Raw genomic sequence first — 19422 nt, 5'->3', positions numbered from 1 at the left:
GGTTTTTTTGTTAGAGTATGTGTGGCTATAGATGAGCTTATCATTTGATCTTGAAAAAAAAGTGCTTTTGTTATTTTTTTTCAGTGGGAGCACTGATGGGAAATGTGTGTTTCATGTGGCTCAGTGTTGAGCTGAGAACATCCCATCAGAAAGAATACTTCTCTAACTACCACTCAATCCATTTATTAATCTACTTTGTGCTTCTCAATTTTAATAGTTTTTTAAGGGAGGTCTTTTCTCATACTGGTTGAAACTTTGATCTTTGAAAGAGTGGGGCTTGCTGCACTAATATTTATTCCAGACAGAAAAAAAGATCTGTGCAAATGTGTTATTAAAATTGGACTTGAGATCTGAGCTCTGCTACCAAAAGAGGGCATTTGGCACTAAAATATATTTAGTGTTTAGTCTTTTGCTCAGTTCTTGAAATTGAATAATTGATGGACTCACAAAGTACAATAAAATTATCTTTGTATTGTTTACTCAGTGTGTATTTTCCTGATGAGAGATTAGAAGTCCTTGTGGTACTTTTTGGAGGAAATATTTATGAGTTTTCTTGGGCCTACCTTTCTCGTTTTCTTCTGTAATGTCTTGTGTGCCACATGATGATATTTTTCATTAATTATTCGGTTTGTGTTGGGTGTCTATGTGTACAATGTGTCTTGTTGGGAAAGTATTTTGAAATGCATTTGGGGCAGATGTTCAGTACTTAGTGCCTCCTATGGGTTCAACACATGGGGACTTTTAACAGCAGATAATAAAATTCTGAGCTGTTTGTCAATGTGAATGGGAAGGCAGCTGAAGGATTTGCTAGCAAACGCACTGCATACACAGGATTTCACATATTATGGATTCCAGCACAGATGAGGGCAGCAGACATCGTCAAAGCACTCTCCTGCATCTTACAGAAGTACATGGGGTCTTGTAGAATCCTAGAATCATAGAATGGTAGGTGTTGGAAGGGACCTTTAGAGATCATCTAGTCCAACCCCCCTGCAGAAGCAGGGTCACCTAGATCAGGTCGCACAGGAACATGTCCAGGTGGGTCTTGAACTCCTCCAAGGAAGGAGACTCCACGCTCCCCTGGGCAGCCTGTGCCAGGGCTCCCTCACCCTCACTGTGAAATAGTTTTTTCTTATGTTTAAGTTGAACTTTTTGTGTTCCAGCTTCATCCCATTACCCCTTGTCCTGTTGCTAGATACCATAGAAGAAAGTGCCGTCCCAACCTCCTGACACTCATCATTTAGATATTTGTAACTATTAATGAGATCCCCCCTCGTTCTCCTCCAGACTAAACAGCCCCAGTTCCCACAGCCATTCCAGTAGGAATTACTGGAGTGGAGGGAGAGAAGAATTCAGGGCCGAAACTGAGGTTGTCAAGGATGGGAAAACACTGTTGAACTGACTTCACAGTCACAGTTTTTATTTCTTTGGATCAACTTTTCTCACTCTTGCCAACTAGAATGTCCTTTGAGAGCCAAATCTAAATCACAGGAATGTAACCTCTGGCTGGAGATGCTGCATTAAATATTTGATAGCAGAAGAGAAAATTACCTTGTAATGAAGAAAGTGATCAGAAGTCATCAACATGGCTTAAGGAAAGGTAAATCATGCTTAGCCAACCTAATAGTCTTCTTTGATGAGATGACTGTCTTGGTGGATGAGGGGAGAGCTGAGAATGTTATCTCAAGTCTAGCAAGTACAGACACTGTCTCCTGTGACATCATTCTAGACAAAATGATGAATATGGACTAGATAAACGGACAGTGAGTGGATTGGAATCTGTCTGAATTACTGGTTCAGATGGTTGTGATCAGCAGTATAACGTCCAACTGGAGGCCACTCATTAGTGTGGTACCTCAGAGGCTGATACTGTGACTGATGCTGCTTAGTCTCTTTATTAATGACCTAAATGATGGAGAGGGGAGCACCGTCAGAAAGCCTGCAGATGACACAGGGCTGGGAGGAGTGGATCATGTATCAGATGGGTGTGCAGCTCTCCAGAGGGACCTCAACAGGCTGGAGAAACAGGCCAGCAAGAATCTTATGAAGTTCAGCAGAGGAAAGTGAGAAGTCCTGCACCTGCTTGGCAGAAAAGGACCTGGGAGTCCTGGTGAGCACCAGGTTGAACATGAGCCAATAGTGAGCCTTTATTTGCAGAGAAGGCTAGGGATATCCTGGGCTGCACTGGGAGGAGTGTGGTGAGCAAGAAGGTGATCCCTCACCTCTACTCAGCACTGGTGAGATCCTGTTCATGCCTGGTGTGCCCAGAAGAAGAAGACATAACTACAATGGTGAAAATCCAGTGAAGGGCCATGAAGATGGTGAAGGGACTGCAGCATCTCTCCCATGAGGAAAGGCTGAGAGAGCTGGAGCTGTTCAGCCTGGAGCAGAGAAGACTTGGGAGGATCTTAGCAATGTATATAAATACCTGAAGGGAGGAACTAAAGAATAAGGAGCCAGGCTTTTCACAGTGATGTCCAGTGAACAGATAAGAAGCAGTAGACAGGAAGGGAAATAAAAGTACTTATTTATTTAAACACTATTTATTTATTTATTAACTTCAGGGGTGATCAGACAGGACAGGTTGCCCAGGGAGGTTGTGGAGTCTCCATCTGTGGAGATATTCAAAATGCAACTGGCCCTGTGCCCCCTGCTGTGGGCAACCCTGCTTCGAGGGAGTGGTTTAGACAAGTTTTCCAGAGGTCAGTTTCCAACCTCAACTGTTTCATGATTCTATAATTAGATATTACAGTCATGGTATTTATTTATAAACAACTCCAGCTAGTAATTGCTGGAGTTGACATGCTCAAATAGGAAATTATAGTCTTGATAATCATCACTAGAAGAATGTCCAGGGAGTGCAGAGATTATCTGAAGAGCAGTTGTCTGTCTTGTTGAACACAGCAAAACTTATTCTGTTCACAAAAACCCAAACAAAACCCTTAAACATGGTTTTCTCTGTTGTATGAATGAGGCACTGTGTCTTTCAGCTGCTTCTCACTTCTGTCAAAGTTTTAGAGATGTTTTTAGAGTAAGTATACCACAGTAAGTGCCAGGGTGTTTATCCTTTAGATTTCTAAGCTAATTACTTGGGCATAAAACCATGACAATAGAATCATGATGTGGCCAGGTTTCATAGTCTGACTATATATTTTCCAGTATTTCTTTTTGTTGTTGTTGTTCCCACATTACTGCAAAACAAACAAAGGGTTTAATGTGTAATAAAAATACATCTCTAGTTACTCCTGCTTCTCCCTTGAGCTCTAGCTGACATTGTTCTAGAGAAGGCAAATGAAAATGTACTTGATGTTTTTTCTCCTCAATTTCACATCTTTTAAGTGTAACACATAAGTTCAGGATCTAACCCTTCAATTTTGAAGATGCTGCATTGAAAATAGTTTTATTATCCTGGTTTCAACAAAAAAAATAATTAGCATCAATCTCTCAAGAACAGCTCTGCAAATACAAATAGAAAGGGGGGAAAAAGCTCCTATTAATTGAAAATTATGTATAAACTGTGGTAGAGAATGTCTCATTCAGTGAAGGATTATCCATGGTGATTACTCACCAGCTCTGAATTTCGGTCACTTCCCTGTTAAAAAAACCACTGTGAGTAAAGTCAGTGGAATTAGAAATAATAGTGACGTTTTCCAGCAGGTGATTGTTGGGTAGTGTTCCAAGGTCTAGGAATGTTTTGAACTAATTTGTACTATGAAATTATACAGCTTAAGAAACTTTCCTTTGGTTTTGTCATATGCATGTTACATGCAGGTATTGAAAGTTAGGGTCCTGTTAATACCTGGCCGATGGATTACAGCCAAAATCTGTAGAGTAGAAGATATATTCAGATGGAAGAGACGGACTCTATGAAGGCACCTGCTGAGACTCTTAGGACACATAAAGCCCAACATTGCACGAATTTCCCAGCTCCGAAGCAGTCAAACAGAAGAGAAAGACATAAATTTTTGGGGCAGGGTGTCAGATGCTAATTTAAGGGTTAATGAAATGTAGTAAAAAGCTAAAATTTAGAGCTAGTTGTCTTCCTTTGTTTCTTGTTAGTTTTCTAGTCTGTAATGACCATACTTTTCATTTTGCAATGGCCTTTATGGACAGAGGGGCATGTTCCTCCTAGAGTATACAGTAACAATTACAGCTGTAAAAATGGAATCAACTCCTTGTCTCATCTTTCATCATCATCATTAGCAGGAAAGACTTGGTATATCGAAGTTCTTTTGAGAGAAGCTTCTTCCTAACCATGTAAATCTCTGCCCTCCTTGGAGGGAATGAGGCATCCCAGCAGATCCAGCAGTCTTACAGGGTTGCCGCTCTCAGCACCTTAGGTGACAGGAGCAAAAGTCCTTGGGGAAAAAAATTGTGCCTTTTTCAATGCAAAGCAAACACACACCATACCTTGGGGTATTTAAAATGTGTAGATGTGGTGCTTAGAGAAGTGGTTTAGTGGTGAACTCGGCAGTGCTAATCAACGGTTGAACTTGATGAACGTGATGGTCTTTTCCAAGCTAAATGATCTCATGATTTTTGTCTCCTCTCACTGTACTGATCCCTCCTGGGGACACCCACGGCTGTGACCTGCATGAAGCCCCTTGTATGGCTCATGGAGAGCGCAGCCAAAAAGAAAACACCAAAGTAGGAGGAGCTGTGCTAAGCTTTTTCTCATTTCTGAATTGTTCTTTGTGTAGTTTTAAAACCTGTTTCCTTTAATAATGTCACTATTTAAATGTTTTTAATTCAAGCCATTATTTTAAAGCTCACACCTTGTTGATGTGAGTTACTTACACTTCTGCTGCTGTTTTATCTGGAAGTAATTTTTTGCAGGCATGGTTTAACAGGGAATTATATATTGATTTATGTGTATTTCAATGGAAAGGAATAAGGTAGCTTGCTTGCTCTCTCCTGTCTCTAGGGCATTCTCTTTCTTTGTGTTTATATGTATATATGTGTACTTATATACATATACTTGGGGTTTTGTGCTATTATGAGAGGGGATAAGGCAAACACAAATGCAACAGAAAAGCAAAGGAAATATCTACAGAAAGGCCCCAAAGCTGCACAAGCCTTTTGTTCATTTGCTTCTACCAATGATGTATCTAGTTAATCTTCCAATATGACATGAAAAAAATGCTCATTTATCAAATTCTCAACAAAAGACCAAACCAAATTGAAAAAAAATTGTGTTTAGATCCATAGAAAACCCTGCCATGCCTGTATGAGATTTCTTATTAAAAGCCAATGATCAATTCCTCTTATTCTGTCTGCCCCGTTATCTCTGAAGTGCAGGATCCGATTGTCCTTGTAAGGAGTGTCATGTTTTTTAATGCCTGTTCTGTTTTCAGCTTCAGCTTCCTTCGTTCTGTTTGGCTTTGTGCTATAGTGCAGCATAGAGAATTGGCACCTGAAAATCAGATTAAAGTGCCTACAATGAAATTGGACATTAAGTATTATTATAATCTTGGTAATAAGTGTTAACAATGTAGAAGAAGGTTTCATGCATTTATAAAAGCAGTTTCAGCTGTGAAATCATAGAATCACAGAATGGTAGGGGTTGAAAGGGACCTTTAGAGATCATCTAGTGCAACCCCCCTGCAGAAGCAGGGTCACCTAGATCAGGTCACATAGGAACATGTCCAGGTGGGTCTTGAAGACCTCCAAGGAAGGAGCCTCCACAACCCCTCTGGGCAGCCTGTGCCAGGGCTCCCTCACCTCAACAGTCAAATAGTTTTTTCTTATGTTTAAGTGGAACTTTTTGTGTTCCAGCTTTATCCCATTACCCCTTGTCCTGTTACTAGCTACTATAGAAAAGAGGGATGTCCCAACCTCCTGACACCCACCCTTTAGATATTTATAAATGTTAATAAGATCTCCCCTCAGTCTCCTCTTCTCCAGACCAAACAGCCCCAGTTCCCGCAGCCTTTCCTTGTATGAAAGATGTTCCATACCCTTGATCATCTTGGTGGCCCTGTGCTGGACTCTCTCCAGCAGTTCTCTGTCCCTCTTGAGCTGAGGAGCCCAGAAATGGACAGGGCAGAGGCAGAGTAGAGGGGGAGCAGAACCTCCCTTGACCTGCTGGCCACACTCTTCTTGATGCATCCCAGGATGCCATTGGCCTTCTTGGCCACGAGGGCACATTGCTGGCTCATGTTTAGTTTATTATCAACCAGCACTCCCAGGTCTCTCTGCAGAGCTGCTCTTCAGCAGTTTGACCCCCAGCCTGTACTGGTGCATGGGGTTGTTCCTTCCCAGATGCAGGACCCGTACTTGTCCTTGTTATGCAAGGACAAATATGCATTTGTTTGAACTCTGCACATCTGGCTTTTCAGTGAGAAGACGTTGCACAGTAGTGAGGTTGTATTTTCATAGAGTTTAAGCATTAGTAAAACTTTTCGGTTTGGGGGGCTTTTTAAGTTATTTTTACAATTTGTGCTGAGTTGGCATTGTAAATGAAATGATACATTGTTAATTTTTATCCACAGGGAAGGAATAGGTTTTTATTATTAAAAGTTAAATATAATCACATTTTAACCATCTAAAGTAGGTCTGCAAACTGAGTGGTTGCAAATGTATTAGTGTCCTTGTAGTAGCCATTAGTTGGTGTATGTACTTTTACTCATGGAAGCACAAAAATGGTGCTGAAGGTAAGGATCTTTAAAGAACTATAAAAGTTTGAGGTGGAAAAGTGGATAGAAATATTCATTGTTTGTATCCCCAGCCATTGTATTGCAGCATATATCATGAAGAAATTTGCCCAACGTGTTAATGGTTTCATTCAGTAAAGTGAGGGATCTGAAGGATCTGAAAGGTAAGGTAAGAAGCTGAAAACTCCTCTGTGGTCCAGCAGACCATGTAAATCTGTGTTGTTCACCATCATGCCATAGGAGTCACAGCTTTCCAGGACGACAGATGTTTTCCCGTTCAGAACGGAAGAAGGAAGATGTACTTGGAAGGTCTTTTGGCTTAAGCTTTGTAAATCTGTCTCTTTCCTCCTGGATGAAAAACAGCTCCTTTCCATCCTTGATTCTGAAAATAGTGCAGAGAGCAATAGATGAAGGAGTAAAGGAATCACACTGTTTGACAGTTCTGTCTTTTGCCATCTTTTGCAATGATATGTCTAAAATAACTCATCTCTGTGAGCAAGAGGAAGTGAACATTTTTCCTAAGATGAGCTGGACACTTGTGAATCTCAAATGCAGGTTGGCTGGAGGATTGACTAACCTTCTGTAAGGTGGCATCTTGAAATATTCTATGGAGAGTTTTCTACCTCCTGTGGTCTGTTATGTCAAGCACTAGCAGAATGTCTATAGTTACTGTTGTCAGCATAGTAGTCATCTTAGCTGTTCTTTAGAAGAGAAAGTCTAAACTTTGTTTTCCTTTGAAGGACAGAAACCCAATAATTTGTAACTGATTTTTCTGAGGAATTGCCTTGAGTTCAATTATGAAGGAAAACTGTGATGATGGTGCCTGGCAGGTTTGCAGTAATTCTTGTTCTCACAGTAAGATGATACACTATTGAATACACTTCTGTGATGCAAAAGACACTGTAGAGGAAGAATAAATGTATCCCAGGATCAACAGACCACAATTAAAAGAATCAAAACCACAGGCTTTCACATTTTGTGGAGGACATGTAGGTAAAAGTACAGATGCAGAAATGTGTAGAAATGAGCTCTGTGTCCCACGTTAATGTAGGCTAGGAAGCGTTCCTTCATATTATCCTCAGCATCAACAAAAGTGTTCAGGCTTAAGATGGAGCCAGTTTCCCTGGAGGTGAAAATTCATCTATGCTTCTCTTGGACCTCTTTCAAGCAGTCAGATGTGAGCAAGCAGGCATCATCTCAGCAGTAAGTAGCATAGCAATAATTTGGAGGAAATCTGTTTCTTTACATGCAGAAGATCATGGGGCCAAGATGATGCAGCCCTTGCTAGCCTAAGGCTTTTTGTTGACTGTGAGTACTCTTTTTGAAGCTGCATGTCTCTGAAGAATATTGTGTCATCAGTTTTCTTTAGAGATCAATTCCTGTGACGAAAGAAACTCCGTCTTCTTCCTTCTGAACAGTGGGGTAAGAAGCTCTGTTGTCTCCTGGGAGTTGAGTGCATACAAAGAGAACGGTATTTTATTCTTACACCTAGAAATCTTGTAGTACATGCATTTGGAAGAGATTGTATTTGGGAAAAAAAAATCAGACTGCCTTGTGTCATATTTGATGAGCTTTTCTGATATGTGCCTTTCTCAGAAATGCTGTGGATTTTTCATTTCAACAGATGTACAGAATTTAAAGCTTAACTTATTGGAAACAAATCCTGACTACATTACAGAAAGCTCAGGTAATCCAAAGGCAATGGCTACTTCATACAGTGGCTTGGGGAAAAAACAGTGACTTGTTCTGTGTAGTGCATAGAACAGCTGGGAACAGACATTTGTTTCATTTCATTTGTTTTTTGACAGATAAAATGAGGTGACAAATTCTGAAGCACCATGCTACACTGATACCTAAAGCTAACCTGTTAAAGGTAACAGGAGAGGAGAAGGAAAAAATGTTCCGTTTTCTACTCCCAGAGCTTTTGCAAATAAACAAAGAAATTACACTGGGGACAGTGTCTTCATGCCTGGTTTTTTTGCTGGTGGCTGATTTCTCAGGCACCTGCAGTTGAATCTCTCTGCTTCGAAAATAAGTGAACAAACAAAACTAAGTATAGAAAGATGGCTGTATGCAATTTAGAAATGCAGAGCTCTGCAGTGCCAGTAGCTTTTAAAAGTGAAGTCCCTATTAATAACTTTCCATTGCAAACCATTATTGATACTGTTCAAAGTTAAATTCAGTGAGCAGTTGACTATTATCTGAGCAATATGTAGCTGATGGAGAAGGTTAGCTGGGTGCTTTATATTCACATTTCTAGGCTCTTCTTGTTGCTTTGCTTCAGGATTCTCTTGCTTCCTGCAGTTAATTGCTTTGTTTCTCCTGTGGAGAGCAAGTAGTGTAGTAAACATAAGGTTAAATTGTTTATGTTGTTTAATTTGTTTGTATTTGCATCAGCCTCACAAATAGATGTGAATGGCTGTATGCCAGAGGCTTTGGACAATTCAGTTAAGTGCTATATAGAAATGTCCTAGTATGTTTCATGTCCTAGTATATTTATCTCCATTTGTAAAGGTGTTTCATTTTATTTAAGAATGACAATGTGCCAGTTTACTCTTTCACAAATGTTTCAGTAGTGCTGTGGTGTTTGGCTGTGTCATGTTTGTTAAGTCTGAAATAATTCCTCTGTAAGTGATTGTTTTTCGTGCAATACTCTGAACATCTGGGCAGAGAGGTGTCAACCTATTGCCACATCAGTCAGCCTGTGTCTGCAGTTCATTGCTGTCACACTTATGGCTGTTTCAGATGTGTACCTGCAGCCCCACAGTAGACCGATGAGCTGTGGCAGCTGTGAGAAGGATGCCAGGCTCCATCTCCTCTTTGTTCTCACTTCCTTATGTTCCTTTTCTCTGCAACAAAAATTAAAAGGATAGGAAAAAGGTAAAAAGTGTAATTGTGGGGCTGATTGCTGGAAAGTCTTGACCATGTATCTCATTTTTCTATCCCATTGTTCAAGTATCAGATGAAGATTGAGTCCTCATTTTGTTATTGTATCTGTTTATTATTCTTTCAACTTCTCTTGCTTAATTAATGAAATTTCCTTGACAATAATTCTCGACCAAAACTTGATTCTGCAAGTGAAGTTAGTCAAAAGCCATGAAAAAACAGAAACTCTCATCTCTGAGTAATTAATTAGGATAACAAATATTCTCTTAAATCTGGAAGTACAGGCATGAATCCATTGTGTGTGCCCAGCTCAGGCCCAAAGACAGGCTGTGACAACAAACCTGCAAACTCTCCAGCATCAGCAGACCTCAAGCCCAGCTGCAACAGCATGGAGGGGATCCTCATCCCTCATTTCCCACAGGAGAGAGACAGTTTTGCTTTCACTAATGTGAATATGGTGTGGCTTGGAGAGGCTCAGAGGTTAAGGCTTTGACTTCCAAAAGAAAAAATTAAACTGTAGCTAAAGCTCTTAGGAGAGTCAAGTGGTAGTCTGAGCCAGCTCCTTTTTAATCTCAGAAATCCTTTTGTTAACTCGTAGCTTAGAGCACAAGATCAATGACCTTATCGTCCGTCCTCATGAGGAACAATTTCATGGCAGTCTGAGTAAGCCACCTGATTGTGCCACCTGGGATGCTCCATCTTTACACAGTAGGGAATATTGATTATACTTCAGCTAGTCAAGAGCAGTGGAAGAAATTGGAAATGGATCAGGGCTTTGATTCCTAAGTGCCTAATGAGAGTGCTTTGTTCTGCTTGCTCACGCACTCCTGCTCTCCCAAAGGCAGCCTGGTGCAAGCTGCTGCCTTCAACAGCGCCTGCGCCTTCTGAGAAACTATTTTCCCCCTTTGGGCTCTTTTCCCACCGTCAGTGACACCAAAAAAATTATTGCCAGGCTGTTGGTTTTGGTGACTTTGCAATCTACCGTTTGCTTTTAATAGCACAGGAAGCTCAGAGGCAGAGTTGGCCCTTCTTGCTCTTGTAACACAGAGTGAAATTTAGGTTTCTGTTGCAAGGAACTTCCTCCAAAAATACTTGTTTGGTTTTTTTTTTTTCCTTTTCTAAGCTCAACATGCAGTAGGGTGTGTTCCTTTCTGAGGAGGAAGAATAAGCAGTAAGAAAGCAGCATCTTGCTTGGGCCAGTTTGTGTTTTTGGGCAGCATGTTTTGTCAAGGAATTCTTGCAAAGGCAGTGTCTCTGTAGCCCTGGTAAATCTGGTTTTACAGTGTGATTTCTTGCTCTGAACCATCTTCTTCAGCCAACACGGGAAACCCAAGCACTGCAGGACATTGCCAAAAATACTCCTGCTCAGGGGCAGGGCTGCGAAGGGGATTTGGCAGCCCTTGGAAACATCCTCTTGCTCCTCTGACAGCAGAAAGTCTCCTAGCCTGAGGTGAAAGGGGTCATCACAGGCACAGCACTAACTGCTGAGGCGAACTAGGAGGCTGGGTGGTTGTGGGCCTTGCCAGAGACTGTGCTGTGCTCTGCTCATCCCCATTCATCTCTCTCCATCAAGAGCTTCGCCTCCGGACTCAGGCCGAGGCCCTAATGGCTGAAACAAGCAGGAAATGAGCAGCACATTTATAGATCCAGCCCTGGGCTGAGAGCTCACATGGGGTCTCCTTGGGAACCAGAGCTCCCCTGGAACAGCAGAGTCCCTCTTTATTTTCCTGCCATATTTCTCTATTGTAACATCCACAAAATGTCAGTAGCAACAGTGTCTTGCAGAAGGACTTGGTCACAAGCAGTGCTTCCAGACAGGCTGCCTGAATAAACAAGGGAACTGTTTACCTATATGCCTTGTGGATTTTCAACCTTTGATCCATCATGCAGGAATGTTACACAAGATTATATACCAGCATGGGAGTTTGCAGGCTGGGGGAGAGGTGGAAAAAAATGAGGAGTGGTTTTGAGTCCCTAGTGTAAGGGATTTCATATGTCCTTACTCAATGATGAGAGCACAGATAGAACAAGCACCCGTCAGAAGGGTACGCGAGTCTGAGTTATGTATTTGTTTTCCTTTTTGTTGTTTTCATGATACGAAGTGAATTTTAAGGATTAGCAAGAGGATAAAGACATCTGTGCTCTGGGAGGCTTCTCAGAAAGATCAGTAATGATGGCTCTTAACTTTTTAATGTGCCTCACACTACACTAATGGACCTCAACCAGCGCTTTATTCTGAAGGCAAATTTGTTGACATTAGATAAAGGAGACTTGGCTGCTACAGGAGTGCAAAGAACATACAGCAGACTGTAATGCAGGAAAGTATTGGGCTTTTGTTTTTGTGACCTTGTCCAAATAGGAAGTAATTACAGTATAATTCAATTCTGAAAGTCTGGAAGCTATGACAGATGACAGAGAGTGACATTTTAAGATAAATAAGCATGTGCTTTAGTACTTTTTCTCTTTTAGCCTCCTAAGTATTGCTGATGCAATTTGCTCTTCCAGCTTCCCTTTTCTATTCTTAATACATGATCAGAACACAAGATTCAGGCCTGTCTGCACCTTCACATATTAAATCTCTTCTCCCTGGTAATTTCCAGTACTTATGATGTCCCCTGGCTCTACATCTGTGCTTGGTTTGTGTCACTGCCAAGCAGTTGCCCCACTATCTGTCTTCTGAAGGGTAGGAAGCACTTGTGCATGAATCCCTCTGTAACTTACCTTTCTGACCTGTGCTGCTGGTACTGATGGTGCCAGGCCTGTAGCCCTGTCAGTGTTGCAGAACCTTTAGCCCAGCATATACTAGTGAGCCAGCTTCAATGGGCAATGCACACAGATACCAGCCTCTAAGCAATACCACTTCCCCATAAAATGGGGCTGAGCACTGGAAAATGTTCAGGATTGGGTCCTAGTTAACCTTTGAAATAAAAGGTGTGGCGGAGAGTGATGTGAGCCAGTTGCTGTTTGTTACCAGTACATTTTGGTTAATATAACAGTGTTTTAAAATCTCTTTGGGGACATTAAATCCTGGGATGCACACCTGCAAGGACTCATGTAGGATAACAGGGAATAAAATGTCTTTGTTGTTTCAATAACAGTCTGTTGTTCTTGTGACCTAAACCAAGGCAATCGCCCTACAGTCACTCCTTTTGCTTCAGTACAAGGAGCACTTACAGTTTCACCAGACACTTGACTCTCCAAATACCCCAGGGATGAATGTCTCACAGCAGGTCTGTAAAGCAGGATTTTATCATCTCCAGTTCAGATGAGGAGACGCTGAAGCAGACAATGAAGCTGGATGCTCAGGCACAGCTGGCTCTGGCCATGCAAAAAAGGACAAATGTCAAGGTATTTTAGATGGATGGACTTCTCCAGCAACAGGATCACAATGTTCTGCATCAACTGTTGTAGCCTGTAGGTTGTTTTCATGTGTTCATGTAGGGGACTATCTCAGGACAGGCAGTTATCTCTCTTTTTCTCTAAGACTTCTTGCTACACCTTTGATAGATTCACTTAGTGGGCTCATTAGGGAAATGGAGGGCATCTGGCCTAAGTGTTTGCCACATCAATGAGCCTCGATTGGCTTCTTTTCAATCCCAGACAAACAGGAAAACAAACCATTGCCAAAGTCATCTCTGTGTGAAGCCCCCAAGGACCTAGAAATCATTTTGAAAATTATAAGGGTTGAAAAAAGCCAACCTTCTCTGTGATACATCATTTACTGCCTAGGGAATTGGTATATGCTCCACCCCAGTCACAGGAAGGGTTAAGAGCTGTGTTGGGGCACAAAGGAGGATGAAAGGCAGGTGAGAAGTTTCCCTGCTCCAGGCAGCTTTGGTTCACATGTAGGTCTATGGTTAGGTCTTACACTGTTTCTGAAGTGCCACACAAATATAAGATGCTATGTGAATAAGGAGTAAGATAAGTTATCGCTGCTCTGTGTGCATGTAAAAAAGCAGGGAAAGGGACCCTTTCCTTGTCAGCTTTCATGCCAGGACAAGCCACTTAGCATCTCCCAACCTGACCACCATCCTACACCACCTTCCAATGGATTATGTGCCATACGGGTCAGGTCCCTGCTTGTGTCTGCCTGCCAGGGACAAGCTCCACACACATTTAGCAGTGGAAAACAATTCACTGGTACAATGTGGCCCCAGAAAAAAATCTTTCATTTAAAGCTCTCATTTAAGTCTTCCATGCAAGCTGTACACATGTTGTTCTTGCTGTTCTCATGACTCAGTTCTCTCTTGTAGCTGCTGTCTATATAATGATTCTGTATTCTGTTCCAGAAGGCTAGAGAAGTAATATGATGTAGAGCAATTATTTGGCCAGAGCAAGGGGATATATGCTGTTGAGATTCAGTTACTCGAAGGAGTCACAGAGACCGAATTCCTTAAATGAATGCAGAAGTGGCATTGAGACAACCTAGACCTGAAATGACAGGCAAATATGTTAGATAACTCTGAACTGAAAACATCGTGTATAGTCAGCTGGCACTAATATAGCAAGAGCAGTCTGATATGATTGGGTTTCAGCTATTTAAGATCGTTAATAAGTAATTAACCCATGAAGTAATTTTAGTCAAGATTGAATTATTAACTTGCCAGGCACACTGTGGAATTTATTAGTACCCAGGCAGGACAAAGCCCCGTGGCCACACTAATTAAAGATTCCCTGCCTCCAGCCTCCGCACTCAGGAAATGCTCCTGAGAGATGCCCACCGTATCAGATTCACCAGTTAATGCTGTTCTCCTTGCTGCCACTCAAAGGCCACCTCCCTAGTTTTTACATTCAATTTGTCTTTTGCTGAAAAGCCGCTAATTTCATGCTACTTTAGCCCTGAAGCAGCCAGCCTGTTGCTAAGCAACCTCCAAAATACTGAAGGGGCCATGTCTAGCTGCTTTCCTGCAGCCCACCCTTCTTCTTATTTATTTTCTTATACATCTTATTTATTTCTGTAGATAAACAGATTTCTTCCATAATGTAGAAGCAGAGGCAAGTTGCAGCAGGGTTTTTTTACTTGCATAGCTGTTTGTCTTCTCTCCAACACCATCTTCTACCCTGTGTTTACTGGTGTTCCTGTTCACCAGCTCAGCAAACTCCTCATGATATTTGTTGAGCTGGAGTGGCATACAGAAGTGCACTGAAAGTATATTTTCAAGGCGTAGCTGGCCATGGACTGCTGTACCCTGTGTGAGAGAGCAGCTCAGAATCTATTTGGTCCCAACAGTCCTTGATGGAAGAGAAAAAAGGGACAGAAGGGTTTTAAGCCATTTTTCTGCTTACTTCATTTCTGGCTGCTTTAACTTCAGCTATGTCCACATTCCACGCTTCTTGTAGCCCAACTAGACCTGCAAAGAGTGGAAAGACAGTTACCCTTCACCTGCCCAGCAGTGCTGGGAAAAGCTCTGCTGTGGAGGCAGTTCTACAGGAACAACTGCATTTTTATAGGGTGGGGTTGGGATCCAGCCAGGCCACAGATTTGCCTTCAGTTATATCAACAAGTGAAACAGGTTGCTTATGGAGTGTTTGATGTATAGATAAACTGGCAGTGTGTTCGTAGTGGCTGCATGTGGCTAGAGGAGAAGCATAGTGAAGCTGTTACCGTGCCATTTGTTCTAGATGTGCACCCAAAATGAGGGAAGGTGGAAGTGTTTTGTGTGCACTGCTACATGCCATGTCACCCAGAGAACTTCCTGACCAAGCAAAAATCAGGACCACTGATTTGAGTCACTCCTAGCGTTGGTCATGTCAGCATCAGTGTTAGACTGCAATGATAACTTTGATGAAAGCATTGCCACCCGCATCAATAAAGGCTTCAGAAGCAATCCAGATGCTCTCACATGCTCGGGTACTTTGCATCTTTACTCCAGCAGAATACTATAGCTTGAGAAAGAGGGGGATGAATCCTGGAGAGACTTATTTGGAACAAACAGGTACCAAACTATTTTTCTCCCTTTTTCTTATTATATGTCTTTCCTTTTTGTTTCAGCAAGCAGTGACAAAATATTCATGAGCTGTCTCAGCATCTTACTTCTCCCACAGCCTTTTGGTCCTGCCTTACTGCCTTTGGCTTTACTGACTGACAACTTTTTTGTCTATCTGCTGTAATTCCCTTTGTAGACTTCTTTTTGGTAGAAAAGCCATTTGTCTGCTTTGATGATCCATTCATTACCTGAGCCTCTCTGGAGAAGAACAGAGAAGCACGTCAGTGCTTTGTTTTGTACATGCAGTCCTGCAGCACGAGGGTTGTGCATAAGGCCAAATGGAATTTTTTTCCCATCAAAGTGAGATGAGGAAGGTGATGTTTTAAGTCCAAATTGAATGTTCCCTTTATTTGCTTTAAGCATTCAATTATCCTTTTGGAAAACTAAAACATTTCTGAGAGTGGTTTGGCACACTCATTCTGTGTTCTAATGTTTGGAAAATGAACTCTTGGTCTTTTTGTCATTTATGACACACACCTGTCACTGAGATGTCTGTTTTTATGTACATCCAGAGGACTGCTGTTTGTCAAATCTCTGCTGACCTGGGGCTCCATGCACATTTAATATCAGATTGAGATTTCACGAGCCAAGCTGTGCTGTCTGTGCTAATTGTGTACATTTTGGTGCTGTTATTCACAGAGAGCTCAGGTGAGTAGTCAAGTTATCTCAAGCATTCTTTCAGCTGAGGTAGGAACAAAACAGATATGACTTTGGACCAGCTCAAATGCCCAGAGCTAACTTCTACTGCTCTGAGAAGTTGTTTCCAGTCCTTTTAACAAGAGTGAGTCAACAGATCTTAATTTCATTGATTGAAGATAGGAAAAAGATCTTTCATATGGGAAGATTGCAGGTGTTTAGGAAGTGGAAGATAGTGATTAACATCTTGAACTACACCCAGAAGCAGGCAAATGGCTAGCCTGGGTGAGGATCTCTGTGCTTCATGTTGTGGCTCTACCCACCTGATGTGCTCTGCTTTTGGTCTTGAAGTTTCAGAGCTCTGGCAAGATGTTGGGGGGTCTGCAGTGCTGAGAAAAGATACAGTATAGCTGAGCTACTAAAGGCATCGCAGGAGACTTAAGTGCCCTATGGCCATGCGTGCTCACTACTTAGTGCTCCTGCCTCTTGTCCTCTCTGCTGTGGTGTTGCACCCAGACAGCTGTCTGCACCTTGAAATTTCCTAACTCTGAAAGATCCAAGGAGAGCACAAGAATGCAAACAGTACTGATAAAGGGAGCACAGTTTGTACATTCTCAGGAGAAAAATGTAAAAAAAAACCCAATAAAAATACAGTATTGCCCAACAAAATAACCTGAGTGTTTTGCAGCATACTGCAGATAACAGATGGCCAAAAGCACTGAGATGGTTCGGGTGCTCCAGCTTTAGCTCACAGCCAGCTTTTCCATTGCTGCTGCTTTTCTTCATTATGAGAGATAAGAAAAATCCAACCCATGTTTCTGGTCTTTCTCAGTTTCATAGTCCTAAGTAGTGGTAAGGAACCTATCCTTTGGTTTTAGTTTTTCCTCCCAAGACAGGTCAATCCTGCCTGTCTCAGTCCCAAGCTGTCAGTACTGTGCAACATCGGGGGTACACTGTACTACAAGAATCACCTGTGTGACTCACTTTGCTCTCCCTTAGAACTGGGGGTACTCCACTTTAGGTACTGCTAAGTCCACGTTTAGCTCTCCAGGTTATTGTAAAGTTCCGCAGTGAGATCTGTCTATCAAAATAAAATACTGCATGGCATTCCAAGGAACAACCATCATATGGCTGAGAAAGGTGATCAAATCTGTCACAAGAGTAGTTAGAAACTGAGTTATTCTCCCACAAACGCATCGGAAAAGGATATCTACAACCTTTAAAACCATTACATGGGTCACCTGGATTAATATTACATATAATATCCACATGTAGACAGCAGTATAGCTTTTCTTTTTCATGTTATTACTTTGAGTTGGTTTATTTTTCTTCATTTTCAGATCAGCATCTTGCTTGCACCCATGGTGCAGGTCACTGTTGTTGTAGGCTAAAGAGTGAACCCCCAGGGCTTATTCTGGTAGTCTCCAAATGTGTGAACAAATGCAGACACTGATTTCCCCTGTATTAATTTGCACTGTAAACACAGAGCTGAAATTTGATAGATGTTATGTTTTCTAAACATTGATGGATGGTCAGCTGAAACTCCTGCCTTGTCATTCATGACCAACATTAAAACTGAGAAGCAAAAGAGTGATATTTACTTTTTCATAGTTATAAAGCCAACTTTCCTATATTTTTTCCCCTTTCTTTGCTCAGGAGTTTGAATTTCCAAACAGCGAAAATATTTATGTTGATAATATTAAAGGTGTGATTTGGAAAGACGTTGACAAATTTGATGGTGGTAAAAACCTCTTTTTAAACGCTTCTGTTTTTTTACAAATCATCCTAAATTTTATTGCATCCTCTGTTTTACTTTGTTTGCTGTTGTGAGGTTTTTTTCCTTCAAATCAAGCAAAAATTATCTCTCATTCACTGCAGGCATTTCCCTTGCATTCTTTGCAGAAGGAATTTTTGCATTAAACACTTCCCCTATCTAAAAGAATCAAGAAAATATTAGAAGTTCCAGCTCAGGTTTCTCTAAATACAGCCCTTTTTTTGGACCCCTTTGAGAGGGTCAACAGGAGCAGTTGAAGGGAGGGAGGGAGCTTCCAAGGAAGCGCAGCCCTTACATGGCAGAACTCCTGACTTCAGCTTGAGCAGCACATTGTGCCCAGCCTGAGCACACGGATACCAGGAGAAAATGTTCCCTTTCCCTGTGGACATCTGTGCTAAGCTGCACCAATTCCTGATCATTTTCTGTTTGGTTTTATTTTTTTTAAGGAATGTCTCGCTTCTTTTAGTTGCATAGATATAATAATAGACCTCTGGTTCAGATTTTAAATACAAGATAAAGTTCAAATAAGATAAATGAGGAGCATAGAAGAGTATATGAAAATATCTCAGGTCTCAGGTCTCATTTTCACAGAGAGCTCTTTGATAACTCGTGGAAGGACTTACTTTCTCTCCCTCTCCACACGTACCGTTCAAGCTCTTAAAATAAGCTTATTAACAGCCAAATCAAGACAGGTTAATCTTTAAATTATCTGTAAATACAGAAGCTTTTCTCATTGTGGTATATTGAAGCATTAAACATGGATGAAAGTTTTCACAGTAGGAGGCTAGATCAGCACAGTTAAGCACTAAAATAGTTTGTCTCCCAAATCATCTTCCAAGAACAGAATTTCCCTTTCACTGTACTGTCTGATGCTGAACAGGGATTTGGCAGCAAAGGATTATGTGAAGCTTAGATTAGTGGTTGCTGCTGGTGGTCTTGTATGGCTGATCAGCTTGCACAGTCCTGAGCTGCTTCCCTTCTCTGAAGCTGACCTGTACCGATTCCAGGCGAATTTGTCTAGGGGGGTATTGAGACTTTGCTGCCTTCCCTCTTTCACAGCAAATGGATCACATGTCAAATGCTTTCTGTATCGGATTGTTGTTAATCACCTTTGATATAAACGTATACCAGCAAGTGGTGTTTTCTGGACATGTTTGGTTGCATACAGTGCTCTGACCTCCAAGTGAATGCTTTCCTTTGTAACTCCAGCATTGTGGGATGCACTGCTCTCCTGAAAAGTATCAGAAGTTTGTACTTTTAGTGTGTAATGTATGAAGTAATGTGATTTCAGGCATACCTCACTCTCAACTGCAGCTGGTAGTAAAACTTCTCAGCCCCAACCACTGGGACACTTGGACTAATCCATCTGGTTTATCCCAGTTGAGCTGACTCCGTCTGCCATTTCCTATTCACCTGCATCCTTTCAGTCTTCATTAAATGTTATCTCATCTTCCAAGCAATCAGACCATGGATTTAGTTTTTGTTT

At 41.6% G+C, this 19422-nt stretch overlaps 1 protein-coding gene across 9 annotated transcripts in view; it reads left to right on the top strand.

Annotated features, from left to right (window-relative positions):
* Positions 1–19422, top strand: part of RABGAP1L (RAB GTPase activating protein 1 like) — a 257389-nt gene that overhangs the window by 198821 nt on the left and 39146 nt on the right. The gene's annotated exons all lie outside the window — the stretch shown is intronic.

The sequence above is a fragment of the Colius striatus genome, chromosome 10, assembly GCF_028858725.1.
Source record: "Colius striatus isolate bColStr4 chromosome 10, bColStr4.1.hap1, whole genome shotgun sequence".
Classification (NCBI taxonomy): domain Eukaryota; kingdom Metazoa; phylum Chordata; class Aves; order Coliiformes; family Coliidae; genus Colius; species Colius striatus.
The sequence above is the reverse complement of the archived record's forward strand: the minus strand, read 5'-3'. Positions and strand labels throughout refer to the sequence as shown.